Here is a 25,780-nt window from a genome sequence, read left to right as displayed (position 1 = left end):
AAAGAAGAAAATAGCAAAAGAAAACGTGAAACTAAACAAACGAGTATATCTAGACAAAAAAATATGTTGACAACCCCTGACAGTGTCATGTGACCAACTCAAACAAGTCCACTTGCGTGACAGCTGTGCAACGACGTATCTCTGCCACAAGGGGTCGCGGCACGCTACTATGCCGCTGTCCAGGGGAGGGGACCGGGGCGAGATGAACCCACGATGAAGCTTTCAGAGCCGCCGTGACACAACGCGGGGAACACCTTGACAAAGCCAAGCGCGCTGCGAAGAAATGCGTGCACTTTTAAGAACACACATTTACTCCTTGTGGTGCATTTGAGAATTCCTCCTTTTTTTCCCCTCTGATTAATGGGGAATATGGGACCACGCGTGCTGCAACCCCCACCACCCCCACACTTCTCAAGACTGAGTCCTATAATTGGAGAGGAGCCAGTGACGCGCTGAAAATAACCAGGTTACCACTTATCCGCTTTGGGGAGGGCCCAGCAGCACCATATATCAGCTCCTTCTTTTCCAGCTGTTTGGGAATATCGTCGCTGCAGTATGCAGCACCACTACCACCTCTAGGCTTTCTCCGTCTCCCTCCTGCCGGGTTGGATCATGCTGACGGTGGCCTGGGTGAGGGTGTGCACCCGGGATCTCTCAGTACGGGTGGGGGCTTTTTTTAAAGGGAGGATGGAGGACACTGTTGCGTTTGGACAGTGGTGAGGAAAAGATGCACAAAAAGCTTCGCCCACCCCAAAAAAAGGATAACGTTTCTTAATCCGGAATGTGATCAGATGTGACTTTGGGGGCGGCGGCAGAGGATGGACGGGGAAGTTTGAACTTGCAGATGACATCTTCTGCAGAGAGCCAGACAAGCAGACAAACACAGTAAGGCTACTGTGGATGCTGCTGTTTTCCACCTGCATGCAGGTAACACCATTGAGGCTTAACGGGGTATGTATCAATGTCATTACCTACAGTGTAGAATTATTGTTTGGATGTCAAATACATTTCCTAGAATGTAAGACCAATGTTTATGTGTTAGGAGCTGGGTCTTTGCGGGCAAGGTGAGTCCTCCATCTATTCAACTGGCCTACAAAGTCCCAGTTTCTGGCTCATGTGAGCAGCAAGATACAGGACATGTTTGCACAAAAAAACACGTGACGGGAGATATAATCAAAGTAATAAAATAGCCTAAAAAGCTCTAAAACGGCACAGATTCAGAAGAAAAATCAATAAAAGTGGGTAATATGCATCATTGTACAATAAAAAGCATGTATTCCTTTTTTATTCATTCATCATCATTTTTTCCCACATATACATATATGCAAGCCCTTCATAGAACAGTCATGTTGTATTAATACCTGATGTACAGACCTTCTGCATAATCCCAAATGAAATGCTCCAAAAAAATGTGCTGCTATCAACTAATAAGATAGTGATGTCACTTTTAAATATCTCTCTAAATCAGATAGTTTCATACAATCGTTTAAAATTGACAACCCAGTTGATCAAGCAGTGAGCGCTGTTGCCCAATAACTGGCTATAGAAGCTAAACCTATGTCATACATTCTTGTGGGCACAAAACAAACAGGTGACAGGTGTCGTTATTACTAGTGAGCTGAATGCTTCTTATTTACCACACGTTTTTAATGTGGTTTTGAAGTACTTTACTGAGACACAAAAGGAAGTGTAGTCCGAAGTTTTGCCTGTAAAGCCTCCAAATTTTGCAAAAGCTCCATTACATCCAACAGGTGGAGAAGAAGTTGTGATGGAGGCCTGTTTCTATATCTGTCCTGACCCTGGCGTGCCGGACATACTTGACTAATGAATTTAGCATCCTGACACTAGATGCTTTATGTAATTAATAGAGGAGGCAAAAGGACGAGGAGTTGGTGGATAGTGCATAATAGCATCTCCGTGCTGCAAGTGACACATAGGTAAGACTTTTGCTAACGTGTGGTATTCTATTTAAAAAAACAAAAAAAGGTCTGGGGATTATTAAAATTAAGGGTTGTGAAAATAGTTTGAAATGATCAACTTATGGTAATTGAATGTTTCTTTATAGCAACACTTTAGCAAAGAACCATATTTGGAAAGGTCGCAGGAAACATGATTTTCTCCCAGCCAATCAGCGAAGAAATACAATGAACGCAATGAGTAATAGTGATCATGTAATAAAAGTATATTATGCTGCTACATCGTTGGTATAATATAGTGGTACCTCGGTTTTTGTTATTAATCAAAGGGTCAGTCGAAAAGCGAATCGTACAAAACCCAAATCAGTTTTCTCCCGTAAGAAATAATGAATCCGTTCCAGACACCTCAAGATATTAACACAAAACACATTTTATAGAAAATAACTATGCAGAAAACAAAGCGAAATACATATAAATGACAAATGAAATTGATAAATGAGCATTTAACATCACTTTTATCTTCACTCATGTTGGCAAAGACGGCGATGAGTGGAGAGGGAGGAGGGCAACAGAGAGCCACATGCGCGGACACCACCTTCGTGTTTTGCACCTTCCTTATCAAAGTGCTGGCACTTGCAACTTTCTCTGGCCCCATGGTGGGCTATTTTGTAGCCGCACTCAATAAAATCACAGGTTTGTGGTGTAGCTGTGTCAGCAAAGAACTACAGAGTCAACCAGGGATGATGTCGTAGAGTGCTGGGAGTGGTGATGGTGGTGGGAGGTCTGAGCATGCTAACCGGCACATTTAGTAAAAGACACGTTATGAACACAGTTGGGCTCACGCAGTGTATTAGCAACACAACAAGACTGAGTCACCAACGTGTGGGTTTCTTCGTGGGAATGATACAAACATTGCGCCTAATATGTTTGCCCGTACAATAACCGAGACTGTGTATGAAAACAGAAACAAATTTTGGGCAATAATTTTTGTCGAAAACTGAATCCTACAAAAAAACAGGGCCTGCAAAAATTGAGGTATGACTGTAATAAAAAAAAAAGAAGTGAATACAATCAAACCTCAGTTTTCCTACACTCTGGTTTTGGTATTATTTGTTTTTTGTCTAAAATCATTTCCAAAATTTGGCTTCTGTTTTTGAATGCAGTCTCGGTTTTCGCACAATATTGCACGTTACAAACTAGGCCGTTTGCACTCTATTGTGTTGTTCAGCGAAATCGAGTGTCCAAACAAAGCACCCTACGTGTTGCTGACTCACTCTCCGTGCATTTTTTATTGAGTGCGACTGTTAAATAACCCGACATGGGGCCAGAAAAAAAAGCTGTGGTGGTGGGCTGCATGGGAGGGCAAACTTCTGCCGCTGTGTTGTGCCACTGCTGCGTCTGCAATTTTTTATTAATATGACAAATTACAATTTTTATGACTTATTTAGTTATTAACTTATTAATTTTAAAATTTTCAACAACCAGTAGAACATAAACCGAGAACATTGCAAAACTGTTAATTTAATGGCAAAGTTGCTGAGAGTCTAAAAAGATGGGCCTCCTTTTGTTACCTGACCTATTTAGCACTAATAAGTACTATGTGAATAGTACAAAAGTACATTTTGTACTTTTTGACACAAAACTAATCAATATCAATATTATAATACAATGACAATCATTTTTTAAAATTCTCTCAAAAAAAGTTTCACTAAAAAAAGGCTATATAATGTCTAAAGTTAATTTAATAAAAAGTTATTTGGTTTAAACGTATTTCTAGTAAGCCTATAAAGTGGTGGGTGTTGTAATTACACATCCCCTCTTTTATAATGAGTTGATAAGATAAATCCAGCAATTTCATTATGAATAATTTAAAAAACCTTATATATTTGCAGAAATGTGTCTAGTGCGTCATTGGGTTGCCTACTAAGGTGCAATGGCACAAGCATAGAGGACAGATGAGACGAATTGGGTCAAAAGTGCAGCAGGAGTGAAGTGGGTCGGTGCGAGCATGCTAAGGGAGGTCCACTGCACTGGAACCAGCCTGTTTTGAATAAGCAGCGACTACAGTGTGCTCATTAAAATGACAAAGATATCATATTAAACGGACTGAGCTCACATTGTTGCCAATCAGAACCATTTAGCTAACATCTTAATTTTCCTCCGACTGCTCCTGTCTCATATTCTCACACTATCTGTGTGCAGCGTTGTAGACTTACTTTAAATAGACTCCCCCCCACCGCCCCAGCCCCCAGGTTGTTTTCTGCCTCAGGCCGCCTCATTTGCTTCAACGGCTTGCAACAACCCAGTCACGTCCAGGAGAATCGCTGAGATAAAAGCTTTGTTTAACTTTTCCCGTGAAAGCTGAACTTCTAATGAACACGGCGAGTGTTCCTTCCCCTAACCCCCCTGCCCCCATTCGAACGTCGCTGCACACACCAATGAACATCCACAAGATATACACAATTTGTAAATACCTCAAATCGTGCGTGGCGTTTGTGTGAACGACATGACCCGGCTCACCTTAAAAGAGGTCAGCATGTTGCGGCCATGTCTTGCAGACACCAAAGTTATAAGGCCTCCCCCTGAGGGGTCGGGAAGTGTGGGGTAGTGTGATGGGAAAAGTCTGGTTATAAGCTAGGCAGGGAGAGAAAAGGCAGCAAGAAAAGTGAGGGACTTTTAGGGGCAGCTGTGTTTTATTAACCCAGTCATAATGCCCCTAAAAATCCTTATTGCTCTTGCAATGGTCAACAAAAGTGTACAACAACAACTTGTTGCATCGATTCCGTGTACCTTGGAAATGCTCGTAAGAAATACAGTCGGCGCTCTGCCTCACGGGAGGTTTGCTCTCCAACTTGCACAACATGTTTGCTGATGTTGATTAGCAAGGTGGAAATGTTCGCAACTCTTATCTGGGAGCTGCGCACTCGCAATGAAAAGCATCTCCCCAGCTAACAATCTCAGTGCTTGACACATGAATAATGCTGCTGTTGCTTATTCGAGTCTTACTCAAGCATGCTAATGCCTTGTTTGTCAGTGTTTGACTCAAAAAGACAAGGACATGCAGGTAGAGGGGTAAATAATCACGGCTGGAGTGCTCTGTACAAGTCAGTTGGAATAGAAGGAGGCAGAGGGGAGTGTTAGGACTCATAAACAAGGAGACATCTTGACAGGCAGCAGACGAGCGTGCTGGCAGAGACAGGACAGCAGCTGTACAGAGACAGAAAATGGCAACCAAAGATGGAAAGGCATAAGGATTGCATGCTGGGCAGACGACAATTATACTGTACCATTTTACATTTTTCTTGGTGCTCAGTCTGAATCGATCGCAATGGAACGTTAAAGCTTACGAATCAAGTCCTGTAGGCTTAGGTAGAGAATTAGAGATGCACCGATCCACATTTTTTCCTTTCCCGATCTTATCCCAATACTTGAATTTGGACATCTGCTGATAACGATACAATTGCGATACCGGAGCTGTTTGCTTTAATATTATTGATGTAGCGTCTACAGATGCTATAAGAATGACAAGAAGGTGGTCGATCAACAATTGCTATATGTCAGCTACAACCAGGCCGAAAGAATATCAGCAAATGTAGCTAGAATATCAGTGAACGTAGCTTCTCCACCCATGCAACACTGCACTGCACACACTCGCACACATACACACACACACAAGGGCTCAGCCTGATACTTTCGCAGCTTCACAGACAGTCAGACAACATAAAACTCTTAACATTGCACATAACTTCCGGGTCGCTACATTATGATTATTGTTGATTTTATATGAGGCTGCAATAACTTCCTCTCTACAGGCAAGTATTATGTTGTAGTGACTCAGGAGCTCTTGTGTTAAGAGCTTGTGATGTTTTGCGTGGATGTGAGCTTTCAAAACTTCACACCCCAGTAAAGGCATAACATAATACCCTTTCACACAGCTGTTACTACCTCTAAAAACTGCAAATTTGTGGGTAAAAGTGAAAGGCACACAATTACTGGCTTTAAGAGGCAGTGTGAAAGAGGCTTGTGTTTACCTCGACAGTGAAATTGTAATGCATGCTGACATTATCAAAACAAACGGCACAAACTATGAACATTTCGCTCTCCATTGTATTTTTTTAATGGCGCTTTCTATTTTTTTCCTGTTGGCAAATCAATGGAGAGCAGCGTGTTTACCTTGCATCTACATAAGCAAACAGTACTGCATTACTATGACTGGTATTCAAGGAAAGGCCAACAAAATATACTGTACTATAGTTGCTTGGTGGAAACGGGTCAAAAGTGTGATCTGGAAAAAGGCAAATCAATCCCAGCTTTAACAAGCTGTGTAAATGGGGCTTCTTCAGCGTGTGGACACACAGCAACTTCCTCCGTTGCATGTTTTATGCTATTCATCCACTTTATGCATTTGCAGTGAGGGCAAAGCTAGTCATATCCCTGCTTCAACTACGTCATTTCTTGACTGACCACATTTTTTACATTAACATTTTGTGGCACTAATGCAGACTAGAAATTAGGGATGGTCCAATTGGTCAAGTTTATAATTATTTAAATTGTGGTCAACATTGCAACTGTTTTTTTTTTTGTTTGTTTTTGCTGTCATTGAAATACAGGCCAACTCAGTGTAAAGTATCTTAGGCAGTTTTGGCAAATTGAAAAAAATGCATCCACACGGTGATTAGTACCGTAAATTCCGGTGTATATGCCTCTACTGAAAACTGCGGCTTATACACCAGTGCGGCTCACATGTGGCTAAAAACTACATTTCCCATGATGCTTGCTGTGGTCATGTTCTAATCTCATGACATCTCCTATACTTTAGAAGTACTACTAATTGTTTAAATATGTATTTCGGAAAACTCTGTTACTAACATAGTCCATCATAAGGGCAAAAAAATAGTTCAGGAAAGAACCATAGAATGCCGAGAAGCCATCAGTTCTCAGCATTTGCTAACCCTCTGGTCTTGTTGAGTGGAGCTGGTTATGCATGCACACACTCCAGTTTACAGTGAGCACAATTTATACTATAATCAAATGCAAAACATTGTTGGATTTGGATTATTCAATAAAAACCATAAGTATACCGCCAAGATTGCAAAGCCTGTTATGTTGAATGAAAACAAAAAAAAAATTGTGCAGCCATGGCGTTGACACATACCTGCATCTGCCGGTGGGGGGGGGGATCCACGCACTATGATGACTGAAAGGCGGCCACAAAGGTGCCACTGTGCCATGGTTCTTATGAAGTCCTGAGGAACTCCAGCAGAAATAATGTGTTATATGCAGCAATTTCACAAGTGACCCTAAACCTTACGCAATGTACGTAGTGCCACAGGCGTACACCTCATATCCGCTCACGTACACTATACATTAATAAATAGAAATACAGATACAATAAAGCATATAAAACAAAACATGAAATGCAGTGTTGTTCTCTTGGCAATGAATAAAGTATCTATCTATCCATCTAACACTGACTACCGAAATAAACGACCGGATGTAGACCTTCTTCTTCTTCTTGTTTATGGTGGGTCACAACCAACGTTTGGGTGCATACTGCCACCTACTGTACTGGAATATAGACACTTCCTTTTTCTTCTTTGTTTATGGCAGGTCGCAACCAACTTTTAGGTGCATACAGCAACCTACTCTACCGGAGTGTAGACGTGTTGTGCACATTCGCAGTGACAACCCGGTAGTGACAAACTTTCATCATAGAACCTACACGAAGAAATTAAATTGATGCCGCTTTCATGTTAAACGCAATGGATTTGAGGATAAGTGGCACAGTAGATGGATGGATGGATAGCAATGGATTTGGCTGTCAAGACTTGGAAGCATGGCCGCTAAGACTATTGCCATTGAAGGACACAGCTCACGGAAAGAGACAGGGAGTCGACAACGTGTGTGACGAAGGAATTAGGACGCTGTTAAATTCTGACACGGAAGAGGGTAGGCTATTGTTATCCACTGTATGTTACATGCACTATTCGGCACTAATTTTAACTAGCTGTGTACTGTTCTGCGCTGCTAATTTGCTGTGTTCCACCACTGTCTGCCATGCAGTGTTTGGAAAAAAATATTTTATTAAAAGTTTAAAAAATCTTTCTGTGTAACGTCTTTCTGTGCACTAAATATCCCATTTTATGACGTGCACACCAGCAGCTTATACACCGATGCGGCTTAATAAGAACAAATCTGCTTTTTCCTCTAAATTTAGTGGGTGAGGCTTATACACCGGTGCGGCTTATACAACGGAATTTACGGTAAATAGTTGTATCCAGATGGGAACGGATCACTGGGTGAAAACAATGTAATACACAAGGCACACATACGTGTGGCGCTGATGAAATGCAGACGAAACCACATGAATATCGGTGTTGACAGGGGTGAGTCATGCCAGTCGAAATATTCAGATATTATGTTGGCTTGTGTTCAAAGCTCACTTCTGGTCACGTGACGACGAAGGGTCGATGACGTCATCATTTTCATCAAGCAGCGGATTGATTGTCTACGCGGAAACGACAAACCGGCGTTTTCAGATTTTAGCTGTTTTTAAAAATACCGTTTCAGGGCACCTACAGTCCCCTTCCGTGTGGATGAAAGGCTGAAGTGATAAAATACTTTGCCGTTTTGACCTGAAAACCTTTCAGTATGGATAGCCCCTCAATGTTCGCTGGAATTAAAATACTTTTCCTTTTTTTTAGGCCTAACTTGGAAACTTTTGTACAAAGTTTCACTCTATTCAGTTTTAGCTTGAATCCTTGAAAAATGCCATTCAAAGCTATGACCATTTAAAGTTTAAAGTAAAAAGCACTATTGCAGAACATGAGTCATGTTGCAGGCAGTTTAAGTTCTTCCTTCAGGGGAGCAGAATATTTTTTTGCACAGTTTGAACACGTTTTTTATTGTCTACATTAACCCTATGAGCAGTGATGGGTGATACAAGATTTTTTTTTTGTCTCTTTTTATGTCGATATCGTTTACTGTTATATTGTTCAATAATGTAACCTTAATAGTTTAGTTGCTACCATTAAGGAACAAAAATTGTAATAATATTTTTCATATCTTTTGGTCAACTTCAGTCCTGATAATAAAGGCTAACATTCTGAAATTAATCAATTATCTGGTATTTATAATCAAAAATGAAAAGTAGATTAATACTCGTTCCTCTATTAACACATTAATAGGTGCTGTTGTTGTGATGCTTGTCGATTCCAGCACGGAGTCACAGCTCTTCTGGTCAGTTGTCATATGACATGAATGGATCAGTTCAATTTTACGCTATCGGGGGCTGTTGCAAGACAAAAGCCTGTATGTACTACGAGGTTGTGGACTCCTGAGAGTGAAGGAAAGTACAGACTACGTAAAAATCTATCACGATAACAAGAACGGACAACAGGTATTGGATGGGTATCGGTTTTGCCCGATACACAAAGTTGCCATATCGATATATTGGACATAAGTGGTATGGGGCCATCCCTACTAGAAATCATCCTTGATTCCAAAGTGAGTCAGCCAGTGATCATTTGCCTGTTTTAGAGGGAGAGAACCATGAGGGCAAGGCCGGTTGTGGACTGATTTGGGCTGCAGGCCTGGGTGTGTTTTGGTGTGGTGATCTGTCATGGCTTTGGTGAATGAGTCATTAGAAGTTATTCCGTTGAGTCTCCCCCACTTGGAGGGCTCTATCGTTTGGGGATTGGAAGACTCCACCGAGAACAGAGAGTAAGAGAGAGCGAGACAGACTGACAAAGACTGGGAGAAGGAGCGAGGGAAAGTGTGGAGGATGACTCAGGGCCATGAAGCACATGGTGATGGAGAAGGGAGGAAGGAATTACTCATCAGAGCATGTGGAATCTCATACGGCTATCACCGGACTGACCGTGTGTTTCCCCCATGGCAGTGTCTCAGCCGCCAACCAGTCCTCCACTGTGTCATCTCTCTCCCAAATGAAGCAGTGAGTGAAGGTTTAGATAGTCGTCGTAGGGTTTCCAGTTACACAGGGAGCATTCTATCTGGCTTCTTTGCTCCTATTTCACTCAGCTTGAGGCATCACACTTGTGATCCTTTATACATAACTGACTTTTTATAAGATGATATCAAAAGCCAGTCGCATGATGATCCTCCCCCAAATCCCTTCAGGTCAAAGACAGTTTATTATATTATCTTCAAATATCGTTTCCCGACCTAAGTGTGGTCGTAAATCAAAAGATGACGTGTATTTGGAGTGTAAACATTGTGCAGTAGGTCCCTGTCTGCTTGTATTTAACTTTGAAATTGTTGCAAGTTGGTGCAGGTTGCTCTTGTCCTGCCACAAATTAGGCAACACTGTCAAACTATTTAGGCAAAGGAAGAACTGAAAACTGCTTGATCAGAGTGCTTCCCCACCACACTGGGTATTAAGGGTGGCATTTTGCAAGTGCTTTCTTTTCTTCTCTGGAGCTCTGCCTGCTTCACAGTTCGCCCAGTAGGAGTGTGACTCCATCTTTACAGTGATAAACGTGCCGCCACAGGACGAAGACAAACACTAAAGCCTCTTTTCACACAGAGATTCAGCAACATAGCTGCATCAGAGCCATAAGAGAGGACACGGCACAATGCAGCTAAGCGGGACATTGGCAGGACTGTGTGTGCTTTCACACAGCAACACGGCACCCCGCAGTCACACAATTAGATGACGTATACTTTTTGGATAATTGCTTTTAACACAACAGGACAGGAAAACTGGTGAGTGTGAAACTTGTTCCTTCATGAGCTCAGGGAGCTCCTGAACTCCCTCTGGTGGCCATGGCAGCCATTGGCCAATGAACTGCTCTGCTGGACGAACTGCATTATGGGGAAGAAGTTAAAGTAGTTTTTTTTTTTTTAATTTTAAACTCATATTGGTACTTGCATATTTCTTAGGTATTCTTTTTGAGTGTTAAGTTGCTGTGTGCTGATTTTAGTGTTCTTCGTAAGATGACACTGTGAGTCAGATTGTTATATTGAGTAATCACCTTCTGCGATTTCCGATGGCTTGACAAGCTCATTGTGATTTCCCTTATAGCTCATGATTGGCTCCTGCCAAAGAAAGCGCTACCGTTACCTCAGTGACTCGCGTGCGGCACAGTACTTAAACAATTACAATTATAGGAGATGTGACAAGATTAGAACATGGTCACAAATTATTTCCGGGTTTCGCCTTTGGATTGTAAGTATGCAATGTGTAATTAGTGTAAAGCGCTAGGGGGTATGTTGAGTGCGTAAAGCGTCTTCCCTCAATAATTCTAATTTAATAGGGCACCTTTGGAAGAATCACTCGCAGCAAAAGGCTACTAAAAAAATACCTTGCTATAACCACTTTATAATTTCACTGATTGTGTTAGTCAAGAGTTTTATTCTTTGATGTTTGTGCCACATAGAAATGTGCAGCTTTCCAAATTGTATTGACAGTAAGAGGACATGTTATAATAGTTGACTATTACTCATGATTTTTTAAAGAAATGTTTTTCTATAACTTATATTGCATATTGCAAAGGGCTGTCATGAGACACTCACTTCACGAACGAGAACGAGACGAGATTTGAACATTACTTGTAAGAAAAAAGAATATAAAAAATAGATGACATTATATTGCAATGTACTAATTGAATTTCTACTACATTCACACACATCAGCTTTGACTTTGGAAACCAGTGACCAACATTTTTGCCTTTTTTCTAACATGTTGTGGAGCAAACCATTAACTGTATGTGTCATCATATTGAGTTGATTGGTCTACAGTTATGGCCAAAAGTTTAGAGACACAAATATGAATTTTGACAAAGTCTGCTGCCTCAGTTTTTGTCATGGCAATTTGCATACTGTATACTCCAGAATGTTGTGAAGAGCGATACAATGAATGACAACATTTGTACTGTATTTCAGCCCTGCCACAAAAGAACCAGCTGACATCATGTTAGTGATTCTCTGGTTAACATAGATGAAAGTGCACACAAGGACAAAAGCTGGAGATGACTCTGTCATCTTGATTGAGTGAGAATAACAGACTGGAAGCTTTAAAAAGGAGGGTCGTGCTTGAAATCTTTGTCTTTCCTCTGTTAACCATGGTAACCTGAAGAAAACATGTGTAGTCATCATTGCTCAGCACAGAAAGGGCTTCACAAGCAAGGCTATCGGTGCTCGTAAGATTGCACCGAAAACAATCATTTATCAGATCGTTAAGAACTTCAAGGAGAGTTGTTCAATTGTTGTGCAGAAGGCTTCAGGGTGTCAAAGAAAGCCCAGAAAATGTCTGCACTATCTCTGAAAATTGATTTAGCTGGGATGTCTGGGCACCACCAGTGCAGCGCTTTTTCAGGAATGGTAGCAGGCAGGCGTGAATGCATCTGTAAGACTTTTGGAAGATGGGTACATACTGTAGAAGCCACTTCTCTCCAGAAAAACAACAAGGACGGACAGGTATCCTGTAAAAGATACAGCTACTGGACTCCCGAAGACTGGGGTAAACCCATTTTCTCTTATGAATCCCCATTCTGATTATTTGGGGCATGCAGAAAAAAGCTTATCCAGAGAAGAAAAGGTGAGGGCTACCATCAGTCCTGTGTCATGCCAACAGTAAAGCATCCTGAAATCATTCATGTGTGGAGTTGCTTCTCAGCCAAGGGAGTGGGCTCACTCACAATTTTGCCTAAGAACACAGTCATGGATAAAGAATGGTACCAAAACAGCCTCCGAAAGTAACTTCTTCCAACCATTCAAGAACAGTTTAGTGTGTCCAAAGGAAAAAGTAGTGACGTAGTAACATCTGTCAAAAAGATCTAAAAACAATGAAGCAACAAACTTTGTGAAAACCAACACCTGCAGTAAATTCCGATGCATAAGCCACAGCAGTGTATAAGCCGCACCCACTAAATTTAGAAGAAAAAACAGATTTGTACATATACTATATAAGCCACACCAGTGTATAAGCTGAACGTGTCCATGTCATAAAATGGAATATTGTGGCATACATGAGTCCGTGAGGACTAGGCAGCTCTTTATTTGACAGGAGCCAATCATGAGCAATGAAAAAACTCATAACGGGTTTGTCAACCCATTGGAAATTGCAGGAGGTCATTACTCATATAACAGCCTGACTCACGGTTTCATCTTACAAACATTAAACTCATCACACAGCAAATTAACATTCAAAAGGTATATCAGAAATATACAAACATGTACTAACACAAGTTTTAAATGAGAATAACATTCAAAAGTTTTCCCATAATGCATTTTCTTTGAGCAATGCATTTCATTGGAGGACAAGCAGCATAGAAAATGGATGGATGGCGCGGCGATGCTGCCTCTGTCCACTAGAGAGAACCAGAGGAGTCCGGAGCTCAGAGGCCAGAGGGAGGCTGACGTCATTGCAGCGCCCCAATGAATGCGTTGCTCAGACGCAATGCATTATGGGAAAACTTTCAAAGAGTTGTTTTTTTTTTTTTCATTTTAAACTTGTATTGGTACATGTTTATATATTTTTCAGGTATACTTTGTGAGTGTTAAGTTGCTGTGTGATGTGTTTAGTGTTCTTAGTAAGGTGTTCTTAGTAAGATGACCGTGAGTCTGACTGTTATATTGTTATACTGTTATATATAATGACCTCCTGCAATTTCCAATGGGATGACACGCTCGTTATGAGTGCACTGATAGCTCACGATTGGCTCCTGCTAAAGAAAGAGCTACCATTTCCTCACTGACTCGTGAGCGGCACAGTATTTAAACATTAGTAGTAGTTCTGAAATAAAGGAGATGTCACGAGATTAGAATTTAGCCATAAATTAGCCGCACCGCTGTATAAGTTTAAGAAACAAGTTGTGGCTTATACACCGGAATTTACAGGATGTCATTCTTAAAACTACTGGCCACAACTGTAGGGTCTAACCCTTTATTTGATTAATCAAAACACCCAGCTTCAGATTAATTGACTAAGAAAATAATCTTTAGTTGTAGCTGTATGTAATATTATGAGAATAAAGCGGAAATACTATGAATATATTACACTATGTTGCCATATTCCACTTAAATAACTTTGAAAAGTAATATTTTGGCGCATCAACATTGTTTAATGCAGTTGGACAAATGTTTGTGTCTGTGCCTCTTTTGATGGCTTTCTTCCATCATCTAACCAGACGTGGTTTTAACAAATAATGAATCAAACTGTATGGCAAGTGGAAGTAGTTTTCCACTATTTTTGTATATTTTATTTTGATTCTTCTATTTTCATATGATATTGTAGCCACAGGGGTATTGTGTATGGTCCTAGGCTGTGATTCAGGGGTTGGGCTATGGGGGGCAGTGCCATTTGTCTGCTCGATCAGGTACACAGTGCTATTTTGTAGATGCCAATAACAGGTTTATTTGTGCACAGTCATCCTGCCTCATCGTCATTCCGCTGGCATCACAATATTTTATACTCATATCTAACAGAGCTGCTGTGGTAATGCCTTGACTACAATGACAATTCAGTGGATCCCCGCACAGTTACAATTCAGTATTCACGGCCCCCTAAATTCACAGATATTTTGGCCAGAAAATTGTTTTATTTACATTGGTTTCCCTTTGAAAAGTGTCATTCTCAGTCTCATCTCATTCACTCTAATTCAACAATAATTTATAAATACATGATAATACAGGTCAAATGTACAGCATAAGTCTTTATGCTTCACTGATAACGCTTTTTCGTGTCCAGCATTGAGATTTCGCGCTTTATTTGGTGGTCCTTGAACGCACTATACTGTCACAAGATCTCACGATATTAAAATGTGACAAGATTTCTTGTTCAGAAAGTTTCTTTCTCAGTCTTGTGGGCACTGGCCTGGGACAATAATAAATTAATGTAATTAATCACACAAAAATGAAAACGAACCCGATAACTTTGCTGGCTTCAATATATTGCCATGTGCATGCGTGTCTGTTTTCCTAGTCTCCCGCCTCCAAACAGGCAGGAAGAGAGTTCACTCTGTGCATTGGTTTCAGCACCTTGGCGCATTTGTTCCATAAAATAACGGCAAGAACGAAGTGAGCCCTTTATCACTCATATTGTCTCTTTGTCTTGGTGGGTGGAGGCGGGGCTGGTAGCATGTACACAGAGTGTAACAGTAGAAATTAATTTAGTAGAATTCAATATATTGTTATGTATTTTGTGTATTTTTTCATCGTACTATTCTTAAAAGTCAAATTAAAAATCTCAGCTCGTCTCGTAGACCCATTCTTGTGTATCGTCTTGTCTCGTGAGTACCGATACATTTTATCATTTAAATTTGTTTAATTAATAATGATCTGAAATTGGAGGATAATGTCAACGTCTAGCTAGTAAGGGGATTTGGAGGGTGCAGGAGTGAGTGTCAAAAATAAACATTTTTATGGGCGCATCAATTACTCGCATATCTTCGCTGGTGATCCCGGAACGCAACTCCCGCAAAATGCAGAGATCGACTGTAAAGGTTTTGTACATGCGACAATCTTACGAAAACAATCTAAAAAAAATAAATCAACGGGTGTAGAATCCAGATTAATACCGCCGTGTTTTAATTTTGAAGCCGACTTTGCATTAAACAGAAAGTCAGTGTGTGCACATTTTAAAGCAGTGTAACGTGACAGTAGTGATGTTGCTGTTGTGGTTTCAGCAATAATGAGGAAGTTGACAATACTACAACACATGTCGACATAAACTGACTGATTTTTCATAGAAATTACACTATTGGGTCTCAAGATTTTATGTCGGCTTAATGAGAAACTTTTCTTTAACTTAAGCGAGAGTTAAGACAAAAGCAGGTTCCACTGTATTTGTGTTCTTTTTCGTTTATCTTCATTGTGGGTGTGTGCATATGCCAGTCAGGTTTGCAGCTCAGTGATGTGGGTCACTTGAAAGTGGATATAAGAAAAGTGCTACATTGGGCGTTATGATTTGCAAAGTCAGTGATATAGCACGGTGGACTGACTCGCCAGGTGAAAGAGGCACACCCATAAGGTGAGTCCCCTCGACGCTTAACCAAGGTTGCCGTTGTCAAAGGGTGTAGGCTGACAGCTAACCAACACTAAAGAAACCACTTGAATCCAAAGAGCAAATAATGCAGATAAAACATAGAAGGCGAGAAAAGGTGGATTGCACATTACATGGCAACTAGCATGAACACTCTTACCGGTTTGTCTGTTGTGGCTTTTATGACCACTTCAAGTAAATAGACAGAAGTGTATTAAACTGTCACATATCCATCCATCCATTTCCTATGCTGTTTGTCCTCACTCGGGCCGCGGGGGTATGCAGGAGCCTATGCCAGCATATCATTATCTGCAATAGGGATCGTATTTTAGTAGTGATAAAATAACACGCTCCCATAACTGTGGATGTTCTTTTTAAGCCAAGCTTAGACCTCCCGTGATGCAACACAGGTTTTTTCCCCTTAAATGTATAAATGCATGACTTCCTCTGCATCTGTGCGTTACATGACCCATTTAGACTCGAGAATAAATTATGGAAATTTGGTCAACACATCTGGACTGATTTTCAGTAATTCTCCTGCGAGTTAAAAAAAAATCTGCTCATCAGGCATAGTAAGATTTTTAAAGATTTAAACACACTCGTGAATGTATGGTAGAACCTCCAAACTTGAACACAACTCAATCGGTGTTGCTGGTTGACTTCCAAATTGTTCTAATTTAAAAATGTTTCACATAGGAAATGATTTAGTGAAGCAGACTTGTTCTTGGCTGACAATTTCGATGCATTTCACAAATACAGTATGTGGTCTTGCCTTGGCCACAATTGCCCCAAAGCCTTCATACACACAATGATACAACCACCAGCCACAATATGAAGGATATGTAATAACAGTACATCAACTGTATAAAAACTGTACTGTGTCATACTGACACTTTGGTTTACATTATCTATAGGACTTCTGTATAATAGACCCCGTCATACAAGTTACCTACATGTATGCTGTATTATTATGCTGTACATTTTATGCTTTATTACCTATTTATAAATTATTACCAACTTACGTTTATTGAAATTAGTTTTCTTAAAAAAAACGGCCTATTTGCAGAGAGAAAACGCACAAATGGGCAAATAATAAAAAAAAAAATCATAAATTTGTGAATATAAGAGACTGTGAATGCTGAATCGTGAATAGGCGGCGGTCCATTGTATTTGAAATGGCTTTGCCCTTTTGAAAAGTGGTTTCACCAGTGTAAACATCCACATAGCAGGCCCGGGTGGTGCAGTGCAGCTAAGTTTTGGTGTTTCGATCTACATAAACATGTCACATGACCCTCAGCTATATGTGTAGTAAGTCAGGCGTCAGGCCCTGCGTACACACAAATCTACAAGGAATGCCAGGCTGCTCTCGGCCATTGTGTCTTTCTGCACCAGTTGAGTTCAATCAGCAGTGCGCCTGATCCTCCTGTTTGTCTTAGTGATTATGTTTGCACTTCATATTTACTGTATCCACATTTGCATTGTGTGAAACTATTCCACTAATGCAGAACCTCCAAGTGGAGATGTGCTCCCCCTGCCTGAGCTTGGGTGCCTCCTTTCTTCTCCTGCTCTCCGTCCGCCAAGCATCCACTGAGCCACTTTGCTTTCCAGTTGTTTTCCGGCTATTTGGGCTCGGCAATGCATGTTGGCACATCTCAACCTCCTCGCAAAATCCATTGGAGTCTGAACTCCAACGTAGTTGCTATGTGTTGTGTAACCGTGAGCTCCACGGGGCAATTGGCAGATGTGTGTTCAGTGCCGCAGATACAGTCACGAGCTTGTGTACGGAGTCAGAAAAATGAAAGTGGGTGTTTGCTTTGGCAGCGAGATACTTTGCCAAAGAGGCTGTCGGGCTGCCAAAGCTCGCCAAACAAACCTGAAGCAAGCGGTGAGTCTTTTATGCTTCCAACCTCTTCACTGGCATGAAAAGGTGGCCATTTTGCTCCCAACACACAGAGAGGGCAGTTTGGGTTTGTGTTGCAAAAATAAAAAAAAGGCAAGCAATGGCAGTGGGCTTTTTTTTTTTCCAATAACATTGCAGCTAATCAAGGCTACGACTGAGCCTCATGGCTCACTTGAAGGCCCTCTAGTTCAGAGGGCCTTTGTGCCAAGCTTGGCTCTGAAGATATTACTAAACAAAAGAAAAAGGGAAAACCCATTTACCCCAAACATCTTCTTCCATGGCACAAAATGGGTTTCTCGCTTCTATTAAGGCTGTCAATGGAAGTTATTTAAGCCTCTTGGAAAACATCAGCTGCTGCTTTGCTCGGCCTTGGAGTTTGCATAATCACATTCAGTGGCTGCGGACAGTTGTGTTTTTGTACTTCTCATACTTTTGTCTTTTAGCAGCATACAACAGGTCTGTTGATTGAAACAATCATTGTAAACAAGAACTAATTGGTGCTGCGTGTGTTTATGTGTGGAATATGCTTAGGGAAAACACAAATAGGGACGTCCCATAATAATTGGCTTAAAAATGACATATCTCATCACATCAGTATCGGTTTTTGTGCGGCTCCACCGTGCTACACTGAGCCACAAAGCTTGCTAGCTCAGTGTATGTCTGCTGTCAGTTTATAATAACCAGTTTATAATTTCCCTGACTGTGTTAGTCAAGAGTTTCATACTTTGCGCTTTTGTCGAGAAATGTTTTTCTATAACTTCTAATGCATATTGCAGAGGGGCGTCACAAGACACTCAGTTCGCGAGACAGGACGATACATGAGTTTGGCGCTACGAGAACGACGAGTTTTGAAAAAAAGATATAAAAAACATATGACAATATTTTGCGATTTGTACATTTTGTACTAATTTAATTTAGACCACGTTACCTTGCGTTGCTCCTCACGAGGCTACACTCTTCTGCACTTTGTGTGTAGGCTATACCCCCCTCGCGAGACCCTGTGACACCCCCAATATTGCAGCATTTGTTTATTTGTCAAATGCATCCAGTGGCACCACAGTAAAAGATGCATATATCAAGCATATGCATCAAGTATCTCTTAAAAAATGGAGCTTGGAAATAGAGTTCATCTGTTCCGTGGTTAAACTGCCACCATCATAAAACATGTATTCACTGTACAGCCACTTTTTAAGGAACATTTTAACATCCCTAACTGCCATGCAAGTCATTGTGTCTTGAATGTACCAAACCCATTTCACTTTTTGATGTTACACATGTGTAAAAAAATAACAAAGCACTGTTGATCGTGAAATAACAAGACTCTACTTTAACTTTGATAACAAATGACAATGTGTATGTTGACGTTACTCAGTACTCAGTCAGATGCCTGCTGACAACAAGCAGCCTGTGTCGTATTGTTACACAGTCTGTGTGCTAAGACCCCTTCCTGCATGAATGCTACACAGGTTTGTTGCCTCTTTGCTCATCAAGCCTCTCTTTGTCCAGGTGATCCAGCCAGTCTGCCAACTCCTCCGGAACTACACATTCCAAATACACAACTCTCAAGCCACCACCCGCAGCTCCGTTTTACACGGATGACACTTGTACCGTACAACTCTTACTTGTCACATACAGTAAGTGTAAAAATAAGTTAGCCCCTGTTAATGATTAAAAAACCCAAAACAAATATTGACGTGTGTATGTTGATGCTGAAGTGTGCTTACTTCACATAACTTCTTATATCATGTTTTTGTTCTCTTTACGTCCCCTGTTGTGCCACAAAAAAATCCTTTGCTGTTTGTATAGTGGACCTGACTTTGGAGGTTTCAGTGCTGGACGATAGCCACGGTGTGCCAGCTGAAAGGGAAGCCATGTGCCTTCTTGGAAGCTCCTTCTCATTCTTGCAGCATAAGAACAACAACACGGACCACACTTGACTCCAGGATCAACATTCTTTATTTATATATATCGGCTTGCCAAATATTCAAATATAATTCCATGCTATTTATTCATGTTGACAGGGCTGCTGTGTTATTTCATGATGTCATACTTCATGGTACTCATCATCAGCCTCTAAAGCCTCCTAAGGTCATACACTTCATACTTGCACTCAACATTTTGGGAAAAATATCTTTATTTGCATAGAATCTTTGAGAGTCTGAGACGCCAAGTTAGGGAGCATCAAAAGAATGAACTGGTTTTGCTTTTTCTTTGGCTTTTTTTGGTCTCCAAACACAGCCTCAACAAGGGGTGTTAGGAAACGCATGGGGAGAGAATTCCAACATCAACAAGCGCTGTGTCGCATTAAATGTTTTACAAATAACGGGTGGTTAACTTCTTTTTACACTTGTAGAACAGTCATGAATGTTCAAAAGTGGAATGGTTGACGAGCATTAATGACAAGACCAAAATCTGCATTACTGTTTTATGTTTTCTTTAATCTTTCTTTACTCTTTTATTGGTTTAATGTCTTTCTATACACAGCGTTTAACTTCTTACTACACTTGTGACGCAACTAAGAATGAACGAGCTTTTGCATTAAACCCTCGTCATGACTGTTTTATTGTTTTTAACGTTTACTGTTAACAGCGGTTAACTTCTTTTTACACTTGTGTGACAATTAAGAATGTTTTTATGTTTTACTATTGACAGTGTTTAACTTATTTTTACACTTTTGTGACAATTAAGAATGTTTTTATGTTTTACTATTGACAGTGTTTAACTTATTTTTACACTTGTGTGACAGTTACATGGTACCTCCGTTTTCGTTATTAATTCATTCCAAAAGGTTTGATCAAAGCTGAAACATACAAAAACCGTGGAAATCTTTGCCCATTGGGAAATTATGTAAATCCAACTAATCCATTCCATACACCCAAAAATATGAACCAAAAAATACATTTTATCGAGAATAATTATAGCTATACATGCATAAAACTATGTGAAATAATTCTAAATGACAACTGGGCGGGACGTAATGTTGATACGGACTTCCCATACATCCTGGCGAGATTGAATTCAATAGCGTTTCACATCCCTGTTATCAAAGTGCTGGCCCTTGCAACTTGTTTGGCCCCATGGCATGTTATTTAGCAGCCGTGCTCAATAAAAAAATGCAAGGACAGTGAGTCAGCAACGGGTAAGGTGCTTGGTTTGGGCACTTGATTTTGTGGAACGAAAAGCACAGGGCAATCGGACTGGTTTGTTGTACGAAACAAGACGGTATATTCCAAATTTTGGCAAAAATTCTCAACAAAATAATGTCTGTGATGCACTTGTTACGATGATCACAGGTTAACATATTTTTACACTTGCATGACAGTTAAAAATGTTTAAATGTGACTTAAAACATTTCCTGGGGGGGGGGAGCTTACAAAGCGCACTGTAGTTTGCTGGGGTTAAAAGTGTTTCATTGTTGGCTTTTGGGACACATTTTTTTGGTTCTCCTACAACACAGTGACTTGTGGGCCTAGGAAACGTTAATACGGTTATACATAACTCAGCTGTACCGTAGTGATGTCACAGTGTTGCTCATGGCCAGCAATCCTTCTGTGAGCTGAATGGTCAAAGAGCCTGCTGGCTTTATTTATTTAAAATGTATGCAGAGCCTTGGCAAGGTGTGAGTGGAGTCACAATTATAAAACAAAGCTAGATAATGGGGAGATGAGACTAGGATGATGGAGAATAAACTTTACTGATCAAACCACTGGCGCCTTCCTCCAATATCCATCGCATTTACCATCTAAAAGTACAACATTATTCACATTTTGCAATGCTGTTTAATTGGTCATGGATTACAACTGAATGACAACTGAATGACAATACAGGATTAACGCTCAACAAGCTTTTAAATGAAAATATGTCAAGTCCCCTCCATCTGGCTTTTCAAGCAGCCCTGACACCCTGCCTGCGTGTCAATTACATCCACCATTTGCAACCTTACACCTAAACGCACTTACAATGCGAAAATAACCTCTTGATTTATGGAGCCGCTTGAGACTTGCACTCAGCAGTTGGAAGCTCTGATTTAATTTTGGTACTGAATGAGACGCGGAGAATAAAAATGACAAATGCGCTAAGGTACGAGATGTTACCTTTTGGCTGCCTTTGAAAGATTCAGTATCCTGGCTTTTTGTTGCTTGTGATGCACCAGCACTGAACTTGTGTTCCGTGATCATGTGAATTGAAGCACCACCAGCTGCCCAATTTCTATTTGGATATATATTTAGATATATTTGGGAGATAAACCTCGAGAAAGACACGTGATATGTCACAGTTCAAATCGCAATAGAATATCTTGTCATGTGTTGATTGGCCAACACTTGTGACATTGGAATTCTCTATTTTAGCACAAAAATAAGCATTTGCACTGAGAGTGGCAGCTTTAAATTAATGTATTTTCTCATATAGTGTACACGGGTGTTTATTTACTCAACTTCAGAGAGTGCTAGGTATTTATTTGGGGTAAAGTGTTTAATATGCAGGATTTGTATTAAAAATCTTAATATTATAGATCTACTTTTTTAAATACAGTCGTCCCTCGTTAACAGCGGTTAATTGGTTCCAGACCAGACTGTGATAAATGAATATCCGCAATATAGGATTCAATGTTAATAAATGGAATACTTTTGTAGTTGAAGAATAGACTGTAGAATAGACAGACACCGTGATATAGGATTCAGTGTTAATAAATCAAATATTTTCGTAGTTAGAGCATAGAAAACATGTTTAGGACTTTCTAAATATGTTTTTTTAACATTATCGGAGCACCGTAGACATGAAATAACATACCTATAGTCACCTTTACACTCCTATTATTCATTGTTTACAACACATTGCGCAACTCTTATGCTGCAGGGACTCGAGATGGCCACTAGCGAGCAAGTCAACAAGCTAGCCTCAAATTTATTTCATGTTAACTTAAAGGAAAACTGCACTTTTTGGGGAATTTTGCCCATCATCCACAATACTTATGTGAAACATGAACACATATTTCTTTCCCTTTTCTGTGCGTTCTAACGAGAGAAAACATGTTAGTATGAGCCAGCTAACAATGCACATCACGGGAGGAACCTATTTCGTCTATGGAACCCTCTAAAAAGAAAAAAAAAAAGTTGAACTGAAAATTGTAAAACTTTTTCTATGCACACAAAAGGCTGTGGTCATGCATTAACATGTAATACTTACAGTATCTTGCCGTATTTTGATTATTTAAAACATGAGTCTTCATAGCAACATTGAGAGCCAGTAGTATCCACTCTTCCTTCTGTCCGGTGGCAGTGGCTAGTGACGTTGTGAGTGACGCTAAGACGAGCGAGGCGTAGTGTTACTCCGCCAAATAAATATAGGTTTTCGTGTCAGCTGCTACAATGACAAAATCACTGTAGCTTGGTTAATATATTGGTCAGTTATGTAAATGGAACACCGTTGGCATTTTATTGTTTTTTTTTAGGGCTTTAGTGTCAAAATAGGTACCTCCCATGACGTTTATTGTTAGCTGGCTGATATTAACTCGTTTTCTCTCCTTAGAACGCATAAAAGAAGGAAAGAAATATGTGTTCATGTTACACATAAGGATTGTGAATGATGGGCAAAATTCCAAAAAAAAAGTGCAGATGTCCTTTAAGAAGCCAAAAACTTCCCCACGGAATGGGAGGAGAACTCTTTTACACTCTATCATGTTGGACATGGCATGGCTGACTTTATGGAGTGTTAGGGTAATGTAATGTAAGGTCATCTCAAGTCTTCATGTTTTGTGTCATTACTGCCGCCTAGTGATCAGACTGCTACATATCACTTGTATTTCAATATGTTTTGACTAATAATAGACCATAGTCCAGGGGAGTACAAACTTTTTCCAGCGAGGACCACATACTGAAAAATGAAAGGATGCAAGGGCCACTTTGATATTTTGTAAACCAACACATAGAGATATGCTAAAAAGCTTTTTGTAGCTCAAGAAAAAAATGCATTTCACCTTTGTAGTATAGGTGAAATGCTACTAAAAATGAAGTTTTTTCTAAAATACTACGAGTTTATTCTTTTAAAAATGCAACTTTTGTTCTTCATTCGACGATGACATTTTTTCTTAATATTTTTACATTATTCCCGTAAAATTACAGCTGTTTTTCTGCTGGTTTAATTTTTCAACAATTTCATTCCAGCTTTCCGCTTGTAAATGTTCTCTTTATAACTTTTAACAAGAATGTATTTTTTCTTTATTTCAACATTGTTACTAAAATTATAATTTTCCTAATTGTAGAAGTTTATTCTCATAAAATTGAAACTTTTTTCTCATTAGAAAATTATTTTTTTCGCTTAATATTTAGACTTTACTCAGGTCAAATTTCTGGTCTTGATTTTTTTGGGATCAAAATATTTAAATTTTCTTCTTGTATGTTTTCTTCTCCTAATATTTTGACTTTATTCCCATGTTATAAACACCCCCCCAACCTAAGTTTCCAAAAATTACAACTTTATTCATTGTTTTTAACTTAATAAAAAAAAAATCTTTAATATTTCAACTTCATGCTACAAAAATGACATTTTTCCTCATACTATTACTTTATTCTTGTGAAATTATGGCTTTTTTTCCTTGCTAGATTACAACTCTTTTCTAAATATTTTGACTTTTGATTGATTTTGTCATTTTTTCTGCTCTTGTTTTTTTTCTTAAGTTTCCTTGTTAAATTACATTTTTAGACTGTGTTGCGGGCTGATAAAATCATAGCCGCGGGCCGCGGACACCCCTGCCATAGTCTAAACCAGGGGTCACCAACGTGGTGCCCGCGGGCACCAGGTAGCCCCCCACGACCACATGAGGTGCCTGCAAGCCTGCTTTTCATTCAGGTTTTGAGTTAATAATGAAAGAACAGTAGAAAGAAATGCATTCTGAAATACAAAATGTGAGTTGTGGACACCAGCATTTTGTTCATGTTCTGGTAAAACAAGCATATTCGCTTTGTTTGGGTTTAAAATAAGCTCTGAAAATAAATGTTACAAAAATGAGTAGCTCTTGGTCATTTTCATTTTGTAAAAGTAGCTCTCACAAGGAAAAACGTTGGTGACCCCTGGTCTAAACCATGAAACAATAATATATTAATTAATTTCTGAAAAAACACAGTATAACGAGAGAGCAATAATCAGACCTTGATATTGCGAGGGACGACTGTATATTTTTTTATTTCAATACGGTGGAACCTCAGTTTTCGTCATTAATTTGTTCCAAAAGCTCCAATAAAAAAACGAAACAATCCTAAAGGAAATAATGTAAATCCAATTAAATCGTTCCAGGTACCCAAAAAAAAAGAACAAAAAATAAATTTGTATCGAGTTTTATAGTGTTTCTCACCTTCTTTATCAAATTGCTGACATTCACAACTTTCTTTGGCCCCATGGTAGGTTATTTACTGCAGCAGTTGCATTCAATAAAAAATGCACAGACAGGCAGCAACACGTAGTGTGCTTTGTTTGGCCACTTGACTTCATGGAACCATACAGTACAAAGCAAAAAGACTAGTTCATTAAAAAACCAAGACAGTGTACAAAAACCGGAGCAAAATTTTAGCCAATATTTTCGACAAAAACTGAATTACACAAAAAAGCGGGGCCTATACAAACCAGGGTTAGACTGTATATTTTTGTGAGACTACCTGTTATTTTTTTCTGAGGTGTTTATTTTTATGCGTGGTGTTATTTAAGTGGAGGTCTTATTTTAAGTTTGAATTACTACACATTGTTACTTTAATGTTGTCAGGACAAAATACTGGTAATGCCATGCCAGGATGTAATGTATTTATGTTGTGTGAATTTTTAATCATGCATTGTTTTTTGTTGGTGAACGAAATAAATGTATTGCAGCTTTAATAATCAATGTCAAATGTGATTTTGTCATGTCAATGTTATATAGTTACATAGTATTGTAATTCTCATGACCATGAATTAAGGAATGATATGAACTAC

General features: G+C 39.7%; 1 long non-coding RNA gene across 1 annotated transcript; it reads left to right on the top strand.

Annotated features, from left to right (window-relative positions):
* The first annotated feature begins 201 nt into the window (after window positions 1-201).
* Window positions 202-25,780, top strand: LOC129182209 (uncharacterized). The gene is made up of 3 exons (XR_008570590.1): window positions 202-951; window positions 19,325-19,452; window positions 19,625-25,780. It is a non-coding gene; the product is annotated as an uncharacterized LOC129182209 (long non-coding RNA).

This window comes from Dunckerocampus dactyliophorus, chromosome 6, assembly GCF_027744805.1.
Source record: "Dunckerocampus dactyliophorus isolate RoL2022-P2 chromosome 6, RoL_Ddac_1.1, whole genome shotgun sequence".
Lineage (NCBI taxonomy): Eukaryota > Metazoa > Chordata > Actinopteri > Syngnathiformes > Syngnathidae > Dunckerocampus > Dunckerocampus dactyliophorus.
The sequence above is the reverse complement of the archived record's forward strand: the minus strand, read 5'-3'. Positions and strand labels throughout refer to the sequence as shown.